We start from the raw sequence: 18822 nt of genomic DNA, 5'->3' as shown, positions 1-18822 counted from the left end.
CAAGGGACTTAGTCCCACCCCACTAGCAATAAAAGAAAGCTCAGATGCTAATATCCGGTCTGTTCCTTACCTGCATCACAGCACCCTTCTTCTTGTAAGGCTGGAGTCCCTGCAAATGAAATAAAAATCTTAGCATAATGTCACGTGACTAATGATATTTGGTTCTGGATTAGATGATTGGATTTATTGGTACTTCGATTACAATTACATTCAATTAAAACAGCTTACACATTTAACTCCTTCTGTCTTCCAAATTCCGCAGGAACAATCTCTTGAATTCCGAATTAATTATCTTATACCTGCCAAAGAACTGAATAGGGATCACCGCCTCAGAAGGTTCCAATACTGCTCTTCATGAATGCGTTGTCACGGGAACGTGCATCAACCGTTGCCTACTGAACGGATAATTCTGTTTCAGGCTCCACTATTCAGGGTTCAGGTCTTTACCGAGCCGTTACCTAGCAAATGGACTTTCCGTCTTGTCACGAAAACGTGTTAATGAGCCGTTGTCTGGGAATGGATTAATCCAGGCCTCATGTCACATTACACATATTAACTCTGAGGTTCTTACAGCTTTGGCTACGAAGAGTACTATCTTCTGTGATGTAACTACATGTAGTTCGGTAGTTCATCAGCGTTTCGGAGAAACGTACTGCCGACATCTACATGGTCGAAGAATAAACCAAGCAAAGAACCAGCAAGAATCAAACAGAATCGAAGAGGAATTTAAAAAAGCAACTAGAAAGTAATAATTGCTAAAGAGAGCTCGTCATGGCAGCTACTTCTCGCTGCTTTCTTCTTTGGCTTATTCGATCCTGAAGATACAGGCAGAACACTCCGAATTTCTAAAGAACTACATGCCGTTATATATCAGATGATAAGACTCTGCAGATACTTAGAAATTTATAGATATTAATAATCAGGAAATTTTTGCGAGTTCACTTTTATCATTACTAGTAAAGAAGACCTGTTCTATGCAATATTTCTTTTACGTTTAATATTGCATCTATGCAATGCGTGAAACGAAACATCGTGGGGAAAGGTACTGTTGGCCCTCCATGTGCCCGTGCCCATTGGATAAGGAACTGTGTGGCCCCAGATCCTGTCTGAACTAGAGAACTCTCTTTTCCCTAGTCGTAGATCCAAGTATAATTCCCCAGTCTTCCGGTCCGCGACGTAACAATTATACCGACTGAGCTATCCCGGGCTCTATAAAATGATAATTATTAATTACTGGTATAGCACCCACCGCCTCGGCCCGGGTTTGAGCCCAGGTTAGGTCACATGTGATTTGTGATGACAAAGTGACACTGGGGAAAGTTTCCTCCGAGCAATTCGGTTTCATTCCACCGACTGCTCCACACTCATCATCATCATCATCATCTCTCATCTGGGGTTGGTACAATAGGCCAAACAGTGGCCGACGTACCAAATGGACTCAGTGTCACCCCACCCCAAGAAGCTACTGCTATAACAGAAAATTAAGACAGTTGGTACTCGGAAGGGTACTCGAGTAATTCAAGCAAATTGAATTCAGTAGCGACTGAAACATATCCTCCTGGCTTGCAAGTCAACCGCTGGAAAGGCATATTTATATTAAACCGGCTCGCGAATGTTACTCGGTAGGGGCCGTCTGAAAATGCGATTCACGATGGAATGATAAATTTCGACTAAGCAGAAAATATAACTTCAAACCACGAAGATTTGGTAGACCAAAGAATTAGAAAATGATTCCATCCTGACTCAGCTTTTCTTACTCGTGTCAGCGTATCCCGTAAAACAAACCCTCGAAAAATGGCCGTGCCGTAGCTCAGGCTGTTAGGCGCCAGCTTCCCAACACGGCGGTCTGGGTTCGATCCCAGGTCAAGTCAAGCACGATTTGTGGTGGAAGCAGTGGAATTGGGGCAGATTTCTTCCGAGTACTTCGGTTTTCCCCTGCCAATTCTCATTCCACCAAACCCTCAACACTCATCTATCTTTCGGGGCTGGTACAACAGGGTAATTAGTGAGCGGTGTATCAAGTGGACTCAGTCTCATCCAACTCTACGAAAAAAAAGGGATACCTCGAAAAGTGCAGGCGTTAAATTCCTGAAAAAGGCGATTCAGAAAACAGCAGTTGGCAAGACCAAGGTCTAAAGGGGAAAAGATATTTAGAGGGGCGATCACCGCTGTTAAAGATAATTATACTTAAGTTGCCTCATTATCTTTAAGTTATAAGATTCGAGGTTCTCACATCGGTTATGAAGAGCTCAGTCTTCTGGGATATAACACCGTGTAGCATCTTGAAAAATTTGTTGATTTTAATGGAGAAAGATAAAAGGTAAAGGTAAACTTATCCCTGTAACAGGCCGTGAAGGCCCATAGGTTTGTGAGACGTCGAGGGTCCCAAATTTTCTAGACAATCGGCTCACAGATGGTGGTAAGGTTGTTAGCTCTACGCACCGGCCGCCTTTTGCCCCCAAGAATATTCCCGGTACTCATTTTTGTTAGAGGCTGAGTCGACCCCAGGGCCATAGTGAGGCTGGAAGTATTAGATAAATTGAAAAGATCCATATCATTGGGAATCGATCCCGCGATATTCCGGCTTGTAGCATAGTGCCTCAACCAACTACGCTACCTCGTACCCCGATTTTAATGGAGAAACACTCTGTTTTCTGTGAGGTATGAACTGAAGTTCTAAATGTTATTTAGAAGAATTTCATGCTTCAATGTGTTAAATAACATTTTTTCAGCGAGGTGGATAAGCGTACAAAGGGACACGAAGCATCTGCTGATTCGTGCATGCCGAATTGACACAATGCATTAACTTAAGAGCACCAGACAAAACAGAAAGGGTACGTTATTGTCAGTGGTTTCGTCAGCTCGCTCCAAATGGTGTCAACATCTTGAAAAGTGTTTTCTTTACGGATGAGGTACGGTTTCACTTAAGTAGATGTGTTAACAGACAAAACAACAGAATGTAGAACAGTCACAACCCAGACGTTTTCCATGAGGTGACAAAGCACCCGGAAAACATAGGCCTATTTTGTTCTCTGTTACGTCGCCATGTACTTGGGCCCCTTTTCCTTCGAGGCAGTAAACTACTTCGTAATTCATAGTTTTACTGAATGAAGCCGAATGGGATGGTTTATTACAGAATGATACTGTCACGTGATTCCTGGTAACGCGACAAGTAATTAATGGGTTCCGGAGTTGTATGAATCGATTTATTGGATATTCACAAGGCAGAAATATAATTAGTTGTTACACAATCTTACTGTAACTATAACACTTCGTAACTACGAACAATTTGGCCGCGCCATAGCTCAAGCGGTTCGATCCCGGGTCTGGTCAAATGGGATTTGTGGTGGACAAAGTGGCGTTGTTGCAGGTTTTATCCGAGTACTTCGGTTTCCCATGCCAACCTTCATTCCATCAATTGCTCCACAATCGCACTCACCTGTCATCTGGGGCTGGTACAAGTGGCCAGAAGTGGCCGCAGTACAAGCGACTTAGTCCAACCCTACTAGCATTAAAAGAAAAACTACGAACAATGATAACACTGTAAAGGTTATATGACATAAAGTAAAATCTTCACTTCTGACTTCTTCAGTCTTCTGTCGTAGTGTGTCTTCTGTTGGTCAATTCTCTCCCCGAGGTAGGTTCTGGTAGAAGGGAATGCAGATCACCACCTTCAGCAGTAGAGTTATTGCGTTGTTCGTTGTTACTTTGCTCTGGAGGTTCGTTGCCGTGTGAACGGAAACGTTTCTGTATGCGGTACTAGGAACTGACGTGACTGTATGCAATGCTTTGTTTCTTCAGTTTTATTCGTTGCCGTGGAAACGTGTTCCAACAATTCGTTGTCCAGCAGCGACGCCATTAGTGCGGTCACGGAAACGTTCTCAGAGAAGCCTCGCCCAGCAGATGGATATATTGCAGCTTTCAGGCGTCATGTCACAATACGAAGTGTGCAACAATATAAAAGAGTTCTGTGGTGACCATATCTCCTTGAAAAATGCATGGACATCATGATCTCCGGACTCGTTTTCCTAGACATTTATTCTTGTTTACTTACTTATTCATGGTGCTGAGGCCTTCTGGGGTAGCCGCCAATTCTGCAGCTACTCAAGAATTTTTCAGCATTTTATGGAACCCGAAGGTTCATTACCGTGTTCACAAGAGTCCTCCACTGGTCCCTATCCTGAGCCAGATCTATTCAATCAATACCATCCCATCCAATCTCTCTAAGATCCATTTTAATATTGTCCACCCACCTATGCCTTGGTCTTCCCTGTGGTCTCTTTCCTTCTGGCTTTCCCACCAATAACCTATACGCATTCGTCTCCTCCATTCGTGCTACATGCCCTGCCCACCTCATCCTCCTTGACTTGATCATTCTAATTATACTTGGAGAAGAGTACAAGTTATGAAGCTCCACATTATGCAGTTTTCTCTTTTATTCTTGTTTAGCTACGTAAAAGATCACATGCATTCAATGAATCTTCATATACTTGAACTACAACAAAATCCTGACAGGTGCATAAAAACGATGTCTCATTTAACGATTAAAACTTTCATTATATTAAATCCATATTACTAGACATATTGTTCCCCTATCACGGTTTTAAGTCTCAGACATCTAAAGGGTAAAGTTTTGTATCATCGTCATGTTGGATTTGTTTGCTTACCCGGACGCACCATGGACCTGGATTCGATTCAGCCTCTAACAGAAATGAGAATTAGATATCTTCTTGGGGGTAAAGGACAGCCGGTGCATAAGGCTAACAACTTCTTTGAGAAGACTGTCTACAGAAAATGTGGGAGGCTCGATGTCTCACAACTCTATAGGCATCCAGGCCTCTTACAGGGACAGCTTTATATTTTTTATACGAAGTATGCAGAAATGCTTATGATCTGTCTCAATATTAAACTCGGTGTGCTTTGTTCTAATGTTCCAGAAGCTATCGCTGTGAAACGAAATAAATATTTCGCACTGACGACATGTTGTAATGTTACCGAAAAACTAGGTCGATAAAAATTCAATTTTTTTCGAAAGACTATTGTCATGATATTATCAGGACTCTTAAACCAATTGGTCCTACAGCAGTTCACACTCGACACTTTCGCGAACCTGTCGTGATGGTATTACTGATTGCAGGAAACTGAAAACATCTAACGTTGGAACTGTTACAAATGGTATAACAATTTGTACCAAGTTTCGCAAAAGCAGTCACGTGTTTCTAAAGCTGACATGAGGGAAACACAGACAGAACAAAGACAGACAAAGACATTGTGGTGACTTCTAGGTTTACTCTTCGTCATTAAGGAAGACTTCATGTGAATGTATCTTCGTGAACCCCTGCCTCCTGTAATTAGAATGAAATCTGGGCGTAACAGAGACTAGATCATATAATCATATTTATATACTTACGAAACTATATAGCACAGCGGTACTGATTGAGAGATTAATAGATTATTTAATATCACTGCTTCAACTACTGAAAATAGTGACATATGTAGCAGGAAGATGATTCTGAGTGGTGAATGAAAAGGATTTTAACGGAACAAATATTATCCCAACTATTATTTGGAGTGACTGAGGAAAACTGCAAAATATACCAGAATGGAAAGTAAACACGGCCAGGATTTAAACTGGCGGTGTTATTGAATAACAGAATGGTAATGAGAATCCCAGATATTCGCAGAATTTACTAAAATTACAACAAAATTTTCAACTAATCTTTGAGAAGACAAAGTAATTAATAAGTACAGTAACTAATGGGTTTAATATTATATCCAACCGCAGAATTCTGAGCCCAGCAATGTTACACTTGTTGCTCATAGCGAAGAATAAATTGAAATATGTGATGGAGAAGGTGCAACTACCCTTATCTCGTAACGTTCATTTATGTGGTATACGGACATACACTGGATTACATATTGCGCTAACTCGACTTGCAGATGTTTTATAATGTTTCACAACATAAGCGGTTAGTTTTACTGTAATTACATAATTATTTATTCTAAATGTTTCCATTAAGCTTATCAGATATTAAAGTCAATTTCATTTTATTTGTCATCACGATTTACACTGATGAGACATTATTCTTGAAATGTCTGGGGGGACATGGTAACCATGATAATGAAACGCAACTGATCAACGCGTTGTCAGAAAAAGGTTCGGTAAGCAACCTCAACAATAGCGAGACAGGTTTCTATGCCGTTTGCGCCGAGAAAGAGCCAGGCAACGCAGCGGTAAATATTCAAGAACGCAACAATAGAAGAACTGTGTTTTATGTGGTCCGCACAGCGACTGTTGCTATTCAACGAGGTAAATAAGCCTCTACAACAATAGGGGCTGTGTTTTCCGTTTGGTCCGTGCTGAGGCTATTTAAGAAGAACGAATTGGAAATTAAACTTGGCGGTGGTCAAGCTTACGACCGTTCAAATGAATAAGTTCTCGTTGTAGCATAAGATATATAAGTTAGGCATGATCTGCTCTGTAAGGCCTGTACTGACAGAGGACTTATGTGTAGTGCAAAAGAAGAATTTTCGATAACATGTTATATGTGCGAAATATATACTTCACGAAAGGTTAAGTGTATTCATAAGAGACAAACCCATCTTCTCATCAGAGAGGATGTTACATAAGGACTATTACCACAAGAAATCAGTTGGAAAAAAATCTCTGGTCGTGGGCCTCAAGGGGTCTGATGCCAAGACGAACTAATTGGCGGTAAACCACCAGTCGTAAAGTGACTCTGACTCTGACTGGAACCAGAAACCCGTGTGGAGGCGGGGTACAATATCGCAACTGTGACCCTGCGAGTCGTAGGAGGAGACGAAAAGAGAAGTCTAAAATCTGAGACAGTAAAATATGGTCGCTAGTTCCAAGGGACTCAAGCCCGAAAAAGACTACACTGGCGAGGACCAGCAGTACGTACAAATAACAGACCCGCCCTATAGTCAGAGAGGGCACCCAACAAAAACAAGACCGTAACTGTCAAACAGTATTAAATATCTGGTCATGAGCCGTAGATAGGGCTCGGCACCAAGACTTACTAACTGACCATCAGTCGCAATGTGACTTTGACTTTGACTAGAAGTGACAGTGACAGTGACAGTGAGTGACAGAGTGAATTGCGATTAGGAGTACAGAAGAGTACAGGTGGACGATTTGATATGTGATTCGAAGACTTTGTTGATGTGTAATATATGGAGTGATTTGAAGCGCTAGGCCCATTGTATTACTGCATTACCAGGAGAGGACTTGTGTGTGTAACAGTGAATTATAAAGTGCAAATCAGCTACAGCGCTGTAGTAAATGTGATCAAGCGAAATTGTAACCAAAGTGCCAATAAATCCAATCATCCGAAAGAGAACCCGCCATTATCGTCATGTATACAAACCTACACGCGACAATATTATAGAAGAGCATATAAGCACACAGAGAATAAACTTAAAAACACTGTATTGGATAGCAGAGGAGAAAAAATCTAAAAATTAAGGCGGTATTACCACGACCACCATTACACTTAAGTTTAAACTTTCTTAATGCGTATATTACACTGATCCACCGACGTTTCAATAAGCAAGTTATTTAATCATATGTGGACTCCTAAGAAGTACAGGGTTATTACAAATGATTCATTCCATTTCAAAACACTATATTGGTTGCTTTCTTTTGAGTTCTGTGTATATGCTTGCGATGCGTCATGCCAGAATTTATCATGCATCACTCGATGTCTGGAGTCAACTGGCTCAGATCCAAATGAAACAGAAACGTGAATTCTCTGAGCTTTCTCACGTGGACACCATTGTTGCATTGAATGGAAGAATCGAAAGTGATTTAATTGAAGCACACGAAAGTGAAACTGCTTTTATAATATCATGTATTATTATTTTCACTCTTTGCAACATGTCCCGAATTAATATTAAAATCAACCAATTTAATTGAAGCGAGAAAAAAAATAATACATTCTCCAATCAACTGAAGTGACAAAGAAAATTTATAATTTGATGACTGGTTATATTTGGCGTTTAGAACTTTTAAGCAGTGAATTGTATCACGTCTTCGAATAGGAATAAAAATGCAGAACTATAGAGTTAATATAACCACAATAGAAATTTCAAAACAGCTTTCTAGACGCAAAAAAGTTACTATGTCCATGTTCCAAATTACAAGACGCGGTACAGATTAATTCCTGTAGTAATTAAGAGCAGAAAAAAAGGCAATGGAAATTAGAAGAATGAAAAATATTGAAGACCGTAATTCATTCTCTTCTCCTGGCACAATCAGACCGATTAAAGCAAGGAAGTTGGGGAACGGCATGTAGAATGCAAGGTACAAGTGACAAATTAATGTCGAATTATTGCAAAAAATTCAGCGTGAGAAATGAAGTATTATAAATCAATGAGCCGGACATAACCTCAAAATTTCGCGTAGTCATTGTGTTTCTATATTGTCTTACAGAGGATATTCCATGTATGATGGGTACTCATGTTTGTGATTCATCTTCATAAGAAATTTCACATATCAAGATCAAATAGTTCATGGTTTATTGTCATCAAACTGAAAACGAAAGAAAATTTCGCACAACTGCCATGTTATATGATGATGTGCCATCTTTCATTTCCGGATCCCAAAATAAGTGTCGCTACCAGGTTAGCGCTTTCGCTAGTGAGAGAAATGTAAAGGCAATGACAGAGATCTGAGTGGCTAATTCTTCTATACGAATAACAAATAATGTAACGGTGAGATGAAAGCTCTGAAATTACCCAGTTTCGGGTTAACGAAACAGAGAATTATCGAACGTTAACGCGTTGCATGAATTAAGTTATACAGTAGGTCACGGATGAGGAAGCAGTATTCCCTGAGTACTAAGAATATTGTAACACCTTAGTGACTAGACACGGTGTTTGGACTGACAATTGGATTTATTTAAAGTTTATAACTTGTAACTATAAATAAGTCTCACTGATTTACACACTGTATAGATGGAAGCTACAGCGCTCATACAGCCTTCTATCTGCTGTTTTCACTAGTCGTCGCCTAGTAGTGGCTTCTAATAACGGGGACTCGCAATGACGACTCGACTCCACTCCATTCCTCGACACTGCCTGCTAAATTGCTGCTGGACCTTGTCCCCACAGTCTTTCTTGGTTCCGAGGCCCCCCATGCCCCGGGACTAACGACCATATTTTAATGTCACGTCTCACAGAGTCGTGAAACTCGTTGACTTCTCGACTCGGCTGGTGGTTGCCTAGCAATGGCCGTATCTATTCGTTACAGTATTCCGGCTTTCGGTCATGTCACAATATTCTTATGTGAATATGTGAAATGTAGTACGGTATGCTATATAAAGGGAAAAGGTTTAATATTGACTATTTGTATGTGTTATTCGTGGGTGACTGGGTTAAACGCTGACCTCGACATATTTTACTATTCAATTACATGCAGAACTGGAAAGGAATAAGAGAGAAAGTAAGAGAAGCCAATTGTATGAAGCCTCATGAAACTTCCCGTCGATGTCTTGACTGGTGTTTAAATAGTATAGTATAATTTTATCGATTTAAGTTATCCAGTGTTTGGTATTACGTAGGTGGGAGGATAATATTGAAACGAATTTTAGAGAGGGATAGCTCTTGTGAACACGGATGTTAACCGTCGGGTTACATAGAATTTAGGGAAATCTTGAGTAGCTTAGCGACTGAGAGTTTCTCAAGAAGGATTCTTTTCCATGGAGCTAAAGAGTTAATTACTTAGTTTAGTTAGTGTCTGGTATTAGCCCTTTCTAACCGGTCATAGTAGCAGCGCGGTCTAAGGCATGAAATGTCTTTGATCGCTTAGAGGCTGGGGTCGTGGGTGCGACTCCCAATCAAAGCATGCATATTTGGTGTGTGTATGCGTTTATTCTGTTTGTGCTGCCCTGTGTGTAGGTAGCGGCCTTGCGACGGGCTGATCACTCATCCAAGGAGTCCTACCGCTTGTGAAAAGTGATTACGGAACTAAATAAGAGGCCTGATCCCTGAATGGACTGGAAGAGATATTGAAAAAAAAAAGCCCTTTCTAACGGACCCAGATGAGCGGAGACAGTTCCAGATCACTGTGTTCTGATATGGAAATAGATATTCAGGAAGCTAGTGACACCAAGGGGAAAATACGCGGGGTATAGACTGGCAGCTGAACACTGAAGCGGGTTGTGGGAAAGCACCAAGTGCAGACATGGCAGGAATCATCCAACCACTCACCTTCTTCACGTCCAGCTTTGGCGAGTCATAAAAAATGTCCTTGAATATTTACATACTTTAGATACAAGGATGTCCTCAGGATGGGTGTGGCTGTAGCGCTGCGATCAGGGCTCTCTTGAAGGTCCTAACACGAAATGGATTCAGCAGAGTTCTGAATGCTTGGGAGCGAATTAAGTAGTTGTCTCCCCTAAGTAGGAATACAGTAAATCCTTGCTTGACGTTATTTCTTTATTACGCTCATGATATTTTCATAAAAAGGCTTCATAAAACGTCGTGTTAACTCATTATTACATCTTTGTTCATCCAAGAGTGTAAGAAAATGTCCGAAGGGGAAGGTAACTCGCCCAAACAAGTGTTTAATATTGATGAGACCGGGTCCTCATCCACCCCTCGCTCGTTTCATCTCCAGACACCGGTTAATGCAATGTACAAGTCTACAGCTGCATGTATCTGCAGCCAAGAAGTTACAAGTCACAAGAATGTATTTACAATCGCGTTTAATATAGTCTGTACTGCTATGCACGTCATGGGGGTGAAAGAAGGCTAGGAAACTTAACCTCCTGCCTTATGTTTCTTGTGTTAAAAATGGATTCGATTAGCACCGTTTGGCGTAATGTAGCGGTTTACAAGGATGTAACCACAACATTAAATAAGGACTTACTTTACCGATTGGCCTCGCCATAGCTCAAGCAGTTAGTCGCTGGCTTCCCACGGCGGTGGCCCGGGTTCGATCCCGGGTCTGGTCAAGTGGGATTTGTGGTGGACAAAGTGGCGCTGGGGCAGGTTTTCTCCGAGTACTTCGGTTTCACCTGCCAATCTTCATTCCACCAATTCCTCCACAATCACCCTCGCCTATCATCTGGGGCTGGTACAATAGGCCAGAAGTGGCCGCAGTACAAGGGACAATACTTTACTAATTACAATACACCATCATCAGATTCTAAAGGGTTCTGACGGTGATGTATAATATTCAGAATTATTTGGTTTTGGACTTTGCGTATCGTCCGGACGATGGACTAACTGCAGAAACCCAGTAATGCTTAGACGTAGGCTTGAAGACTCAGTATTTCGGCAACATGAAATCCACTATCCTATCGGATATGACGCTATGAAGGGTTCTGTCTTCAGTGATATAACGTGGTGAAGTCCGGTGGAAATCAACCGACATGTCAAAGGAACACATTCCTCAATATTCAGGGATGAAGAACAGTTCAAGGAAGCAACAGCCTGAAGTGGACTTTTACTATCTGGTTACATACTTCTGGTTTCTTTGTTGGCTTACTGTTCAACCCTGAAGATGGAGACAATATGTTCTTCAGAAACGTCTGTGCACTTTCACCTGAATAAACGGCGTTATATCTCAGAAGATTAAACTCCTCACTAAATGTCGTCTGAGTCCTGCGCAGGCGTAGATTCTTCTGAAAGTTACGAAACGAGCAACGCCATCTTATTGTGCCAATAAATCACAAGTCAGCATGCGGCTAGACACCATATTTAGGCAGGCGTCACACTTTCTCGCCTTCAAACCAAGATTTGTTAATTGTATGAGAGTTATCAGACTCTGTTTCCTCGACACCTTGTGGTTTCTGAACACTCATATTCCGCCAGCCTCTGAGAGCACAACGAGCTTTACGTAAGAGTGCAGCAGCGACACGCCGTGCAATCTGAAAGTGCGGTCTCTCATTCATTCGTGCTAATAACCGGAACGAACCTCTCGTCACCAAGGAACTAAAGTATGCAATGTTATTAGAAGACCGTCTTGATATATAATGTTCATTCTCAACAGTTGGGAAAAGGACAAATTTAATGAGCATACAAATATAGTGAACAACTGTATCTCCAATTGTAAAGACGACTGCCTCACTGACTACTTGCGTAATATTCTGACTTCCTGACGGACTGTCTGACTGACAGCTGTCTACACTGCTCACCGATTTCCTGACGAGCTGACTGATTGTATCACTGCCTGAATACGTGATTCTCTGAAATATTTACTGTGTGACTAAGTGACTGCGTGATTATCTGATAGACTATTTGCCTGGCTATGTGACTGATTGCCTGACTAGCTGATTACCTGGCTGGTTGCATAACTAGCTCATCTGCTGCCTGGCTAGCTGATACTGCCTGAATAGCTGATTACCTGGCTGGCTGACTGTCTCACTACCTGGCTGGTTGCATAACTAGCTGATACTGCCTGAATAGCTGATTACCTGGCTGGTTGCATAACTAGCTGATACTGCCTGAATAGCTGATTACCTGGCTGGTTGCATAACTAGCTGATACTGCCGGAATTGCTTAGCTGATCTGCTGCCTGAGTAGCTGAGTGCCGCACATCTTAACAAATGCCCAATACGTTTATATGCTGTACGTTTATGGTTTCTGCGATGGTAGTGCCACGGCTGCTGTTGAATATCGTCGAAGGTTTCCTTCGCACAGAATTCCGGTTCGTAGAATATTTTCCAAGATGTTCGATATATTGCGTGAATGTGGTACGCTTCCCAGTGCTTATGTTTCACCTGAACGAGCACGTCAACAATATACGGAGGAACAGGAAAACATTCTTGAAACGGTATAGCGTAGCCCTACTACTAGCACGGGGAGACTTTCTACACGTCTCGGTGTTTCACGAACACGTGTATAGCGAACATTGCATGATGACAGTTTGTACTCATTTCACCCACAGCGTGTGCAAAATCTGCACACAGGGGACAATGCCATGCGTCTAGAATTTTATCATTGGTTACATACTAATCGCCAATTGTTTCCATTAATACGTACTATTCACTGATGAAACTACTTTCACCCGTAACGCAATCAACAACACACGTAACTCGCATGGACTGTCTCAAGGACAATCCACATGGTACTGCGGAAACAAATTGTCAACGTAAGTTCTCTACCAATGTGTGTTGCGGTATGATCGGTCCTGGCATTACCATTAACTGGCCACCAAGATCTCCGGACCTAACCTCGTTAGATTTTTATTTATGTGGCTGGATGAAGTGTAAAGTGTACAGAAGGAAAGTGGATACACAGACGAACTGCTCGATCACATAATGGATGTTATCGCGAGCATAAAGGAACGTGAAGATGCACTCAGACGAGAAACGCGCCATGTCCTCACACGAGTTGTAAAGTGCATTGCTGTTGACGGTGGAATTTTCGAAAATGTATTAAACTAGTTAAACTGTACCAACTTCATCACTTGAACAATAAATACCGGTATTAGAAACAGTACGCAATATCTCTTTCTTATCAACAATTTTGCAACTGTACAGTGAAATAGCTCGATCTCGGAAACCGTTCGGAACAGGACACATGTACATATACACTTCTGTTTTCCTTAGAATGACCGATAATATGACCTCTCAGAATATTGAATAATGTGAAACTAACGGCAATACTTAGGTCCATCCACTGAAGTGCTTGACAAGAGCTGAGAGACAAATTACAAGCAAGAACTGGAGAAAGAAAACACATGAATACAGAAGTAGTGAGCAAACAAAACAAAAATGAAGAAAAATACTAAAAGAACGTAATGACTAAGAACTACATAACACAGAGATTTAATTATTATTAACAATTTTTGTATAAGATTGAGAAATGTGACTGAGAAAAACCGCTCTGATTACAAATATGTCGAGAAGCGTTGGCAGCACAGGCGCACCGAGCAGAAGGACAGTGTTTATTAGAGGGACAAGAACTAAAGGTTAAGAAGTCCTAACATTCCGAGGTAAGTGCAGTAATTAAGGCCACGATAGACCTGAACAAGAAAAGTGCATCAAGGTGATGTCTCCGTTTACGTAAATAATGTACACCTAATTTCTCTAAGGAAAAATATATTTATAAAGAACATGAAGGAAAAACAATACTCGTAGAAACAGACGGACCCAAACTTCTGCTGAATGCCGTCAAGTAGTCAGATTCACAGCCGATCATAGAGGCCGCGCGGTCTAAGTCATGAACTACCTTTTCTTGCTAGAAGGGTGGGATCGTGAGTTCGAATCCCACGCAAGGCATGGAGGTCTATCTCCGTTTATTCTGTGTTTGTGAAAGTAGAGACCTTGCGATGGGCTGATCCCCCATCCAAGAAGTCTTATCGATGGTCTTAGGATTAAGAACTGAAGTGAAACGAAGCGTTTCACAGATGCCCTAGGCTCCAAAGTGGGAGCCAAAGGAAAGAGAGAGATAGATTCACACCCTTGCTGTAATTCTCTGGAGAAAGAGCACCCAGTGCCTATTGGATGGAACGCCTGGTGGGCATTAGAGCCGATTTTGAACGCTGCGAAGGAAAAATCTGTTACACCTTCCAGGAATAAAACGCCGATCCATCCCTCGTCCGCCCTAGCCGTCATACGGACTGACCTGCCAGGGTTCTTTACAAATCCGTGTGGTCACTCTATTTTGGGTGATGTTCAAAAGACGTAATCGAGAGCTGGGTAAAACTGGGCTGTATGCCATTAGCACCGAGGCATTGAGGCATGCGGAAGTGCCTAATGGCGCATCACGCGGCATAAACCAGAAAAGAGCTTTTCTGTGGCAATGTTTCACTTTTATTTTTTTCTAACTACATCCATTATATAAAGACCTAATTTAAGATATCTGTTCAAACATCATGACACGAAAATCATCTTTCGCTTTTATGTCACTTTATTCGTTTCTCAGAAACAATTTCCAGACGCCATGACTGACTGATATTGTCAGAAAATCTGTCAGCACTGATCTGTTTGGAAAGAAGAGGTTATATCGGGAGAGTTAATAGAGCGCTAAAGCATCTAGTTCATATCCTAGAGGCAACGGTTCGAATTTCGAGCAGAGATAATTTATAATGATTATTTTTGCCTCCGTACTCCTTAGTTCCGCCACGAAGACGCTTGTAGACTACTTTACCACAACGACAGCTCCTCGCATCCATACTGATTCTTTGCAACGCTGACCGTTGTAACGCATCTAATTTCATAGTCTATGGTTTCAGATGTTGTAACAAACAGAAAATAAACCAATAAAAATGTGAATGCCAAATTAAACCAGTTATCAAAAAGAGATCTTTTCACACAAAATTTTCAAGTTGAATTATCGGTTAAATAAATTTCAATCGTCAATCTGCAAACGAAGTCTATGCTGAATTAACACGGCCATTAACATATTTTTGTATTATCATACCCCATACAAATTTAAGATTGGAACATTGGGATTTCACCTTGCGGAAAAAACACCGTCTTCTGTTGTAAAGAATGTGTGTTTATCGGTTCGTTACATAACAATGGTTGTCCTTCTATTGTGGAATGCGTATGCTTCGGGGATGTGTTTATCGAGCCGTTGCCTAGCAATGACAATATGCGTCACAGTATATTCAATATTCAGAAAAGAAAGACTATTCACTGAAACATGACGTACTTTCATCCAGTTTTTAACGCTCGACAATTCGTTGCTATAGTAACCCGAAATTGCCTAATTTCAGAGTTTACGTCTCACTGTTGCATTATCGGGGCAGTTTCTTGAGCACTATGTGACATGATTTTTGCAAATCAAATGTAGAAATGTTTAGTGCAAATCCTTTAAAATGGATGGCCATTATTCAGATGTAATAATGAAAGATGTTTTGGAGGCCGACAGCAAATGATTGCCACGCCAGGAACCCTAAATCTATTCTGGACACCTGCCACACTAGAATTGCATTTTGTGGTTACAGGGCTTATTTTACATAGCAGCCACGTTATTGAATTGAGGAGCAATTTTTCTATCCCCCCCCCCCGGTCTTTCGCCACAATCTCTGTGGGTTCACCTAGTCCTGGGCAGGGAGTGGTGGAAACCGCACGTTCTAAATGGCAGGAGATGTTTGGCTATCGGTTGTGGCATCGTTTCTCCCTATTTTTGCACCTCCCTCGTCAGAAATTCGAGCATAATCTCTCCTGTATCATATATCGGTAGTAACCAGTGCAAACGCTTTGATTTGCTCATAGAGCACGTTGTCTTCGTAAACCAATCGTTACATTCCTGGCTTTTAAAAAAATAAGAAATACACATGTGTAAGGAGAATACGGTTTTGTGTGTTGTTAAGCAGTGTAGTTCGGAGAACGCCCGACGTTTCGGAAGAACATATCGCCCTCACCTTCAGGGTCGAAATGTAAACCAAGTTAGGAAGAAGCAGAGGGGGTGTGAAAGCGACGAAAAATAGAGGCGATACGTTCTTCCGAAACGTCAGTCAATCATTAAACTACACTGCTTTACAACATAGAAGACAGCAATCTTCGTATGCACAAGACTGACGCTGTCGTCATGCAGGTTTACAGCCTAAGAAATGACGCTAACAGAAATTGTTACGTACAATTTTTTTGAAAGATATTAGGATCCTCCTTCAAGCTGTGACGGTGTAGTCCCTCATGCACGTATTCGAGGTACTTTTGATACTTATAAGTAAACAGTACAACAGTAGGAGAACACGAGGGATGTGGCTCGAGGTGTAATACTTCTTAATTTTACTCGAAAGATACACAGTTCGAACCTCGGTCGGGGCACTGAGTATCCTGAGTTAGTTTCTCGTGATTCTCCTCATTCCCTCCAGGCAAATTCCGAAGCAGTATATGTACCACATCAGTTAGGCAGTTCCTTCCGCAAGCTCTAGAATTCGTTATTTATCATTCAAATATTCGACGCTATATACTCGTGTGCTGAAGTACTGACATCGTTAATTAAAAGGTAAAAAAGTAAATTTGTCCCTGCGCTTAACTAATTAAGCACGACGCCATGAATACGAATGGATAAGTGGGTGTATATATCCACGTTTTCTTGACCTCGGCACTAGTTGGAGGTGAGTGGTCAGCTTCATGTCCCGGCCGTTTTACTCCAGGAAAGGGGCCCCAGTACTCATTGAATAGAAGGCTGGATGAACGCTGCGGATATATTTCTTGATCCTACAAGGACTCGAACTTCGACCCCTTTCCGTATTGAGGGGGTGGGTTTCCCCATGCACTTAGACCAACTGTTGGTCCATTGTGCGTCCCCCTTTAATTTCTACTGTCTCCATACCCTACCGGTACTGGTGCTTACTATCAGTCCCTTTCTGTCAGGGAGGTCCCCCCCTCCTCTGGCAGTGGTACCTAATACTTCCCCCATCTACCGGAGGAATTGGAAACTACTTGGGCGGGAAACTTGCCTAATTTTGCTCAGAGGTCTCCTAGAGACATGAGGTTCTTTTACTGCCGTAAATCTACGACACGGGACCCACGGCTTAAAGTCCCTCCCGGAGGACTTGTTCCCTGAATTTTTCCGCCCTTAAAAATTCCACAACCCCCGCCGGGTTTGAACCCGCGTACCTTGAGTCATGAGGTGGGAACGTTACCCCTAGACTACGGAGGCCGCAACTTCGACCCCTTAGTCGTCCAGCCCGTCGCCAATCGCTACAATGATTGCGCTATCCCGGATCCTTACCGTTAAGTAAACTAAAAAATGTATACAGAAGAAACCTCTTTAAAATGGTTCTCATGCCAGATTTAATGGAAATTCATCCACGGTTCATATATACGCGGAAATGATGTAATAACAGTCTCGTATCTTACGAAACAGAGCGAAGGGTAACACACAAGCAGCGGTAGCTATCGATTCCAGGCCAATGTTTACGAGCCATAGGAGGCCCGTCTCGTGTCTAGTTCATTACCGTAAGGTAAAGCACAAAACATGTTCTCGCGCAGAAGCCTTCAAGAGAGGCTTCGGAGAAACGGAGGTCTGTCGATTAGGTCGATTATTCTGTCTACTTCTAGCGAACTTTACAGATTAACGACTTTCACATGTTTCTTGTACTCTCAACAGTGACGTACACGGCACGATTAAACGCTGTTTGTCTGGGTTCCCTGTAGTTTACGTCCGTTACTCCACATCCTTTGCGAAGTTGCTTGTCGAGGTTTAACGAAGGTCATCCTTTGAACTACACTTTGATCTTAGCCAAAAGGCTGTCTCTGATCTAGTGGTCAGAGTTCTTGGCTACAGTTCCAGAGGTCTGGGTTCGATTCACGGCGCTACCCGATTTTCTGAGAAGTAGTGGGTCTGGAACGGGGTCCACTCAGCCTCGTGAGGATAACTGAGGAGCTATTTCAAGGAAATGGTGGTTCCGGTCTAGAAAACCGAAATTAACGGCCTTGGTGATTCGCTGCGCTGACCACGTGACACCCTCTATCCTCTAAAATTGACACTAACTTCGCCAACAAGCGGCGGTGGCTCGGTCGATATAGTTCGCTTGCGGACTAAATCCACGGAGTTATTTTTTGTTTTGCATCCTTTGAACTCTGTATATTTTCGCTGAGGCCTGAGTCTTGAAGTAAGGATCCAAGAATATGTCAAATTCCTTTCTAATAGCACTTGAATACCACCGGCTTTACACATACACTAACATTTTTGAAACACAGTGATTACTGCGTGTTTCAACTATTGTAACATTCGAGAACTATGCATATTGCCCACAGAATGTATGATTTGTATGATTCTAAGAACAAAGCGCAATTATTAACCGGAAACCACAGTTTCTCAAATTGTTGATCGCGATCCCTTGGAGGTAGTCGTGACTACTCTAAGATGGGGGTCGCGGAATTTTCTGGA

General features: G+C 42.0%; 1 long non-coding RNA gene across 1 annotated transcript in view; it reads right to left on the bottom strand.

The window, feature by feature from the left end:
* Positions 1-62: 62 nt before the first annotated feature.
* Positions 63-18822, bottom strand: part of LOC111869541 — a 249865-nt gene continuing 231105 nt past the window's right edge. The window contains exon 3 of the long non-coding RNA XR_002843686.2: positions 63-109. This is a non-coding gene — a long non-coding RNA (uncharacterized LOC111869541). The remainder of the gene's footprint in view (positions 110-18822) is intronic.

This window comes from Cryptotermes secundus, unplaced genomic scaffold (assembly GCF_002891405.2).
Source record: "Cryptotermes secundus unplaced genomic scaffold, Csec_1.0 scaffold196, whole genome shotgun sequence".
Classification (NCBI taxonomy): Eukaryota; Metazoa; Arthropoda; class Insecta; order Blattodea; family Kalotermitidae; genus Cryptotermes; species Cryptotermes secundus.
Note: the sequence above shows the minus strand (reverse complement) of the source record. Positions and strands in the feature narration are given on the sequence as shown.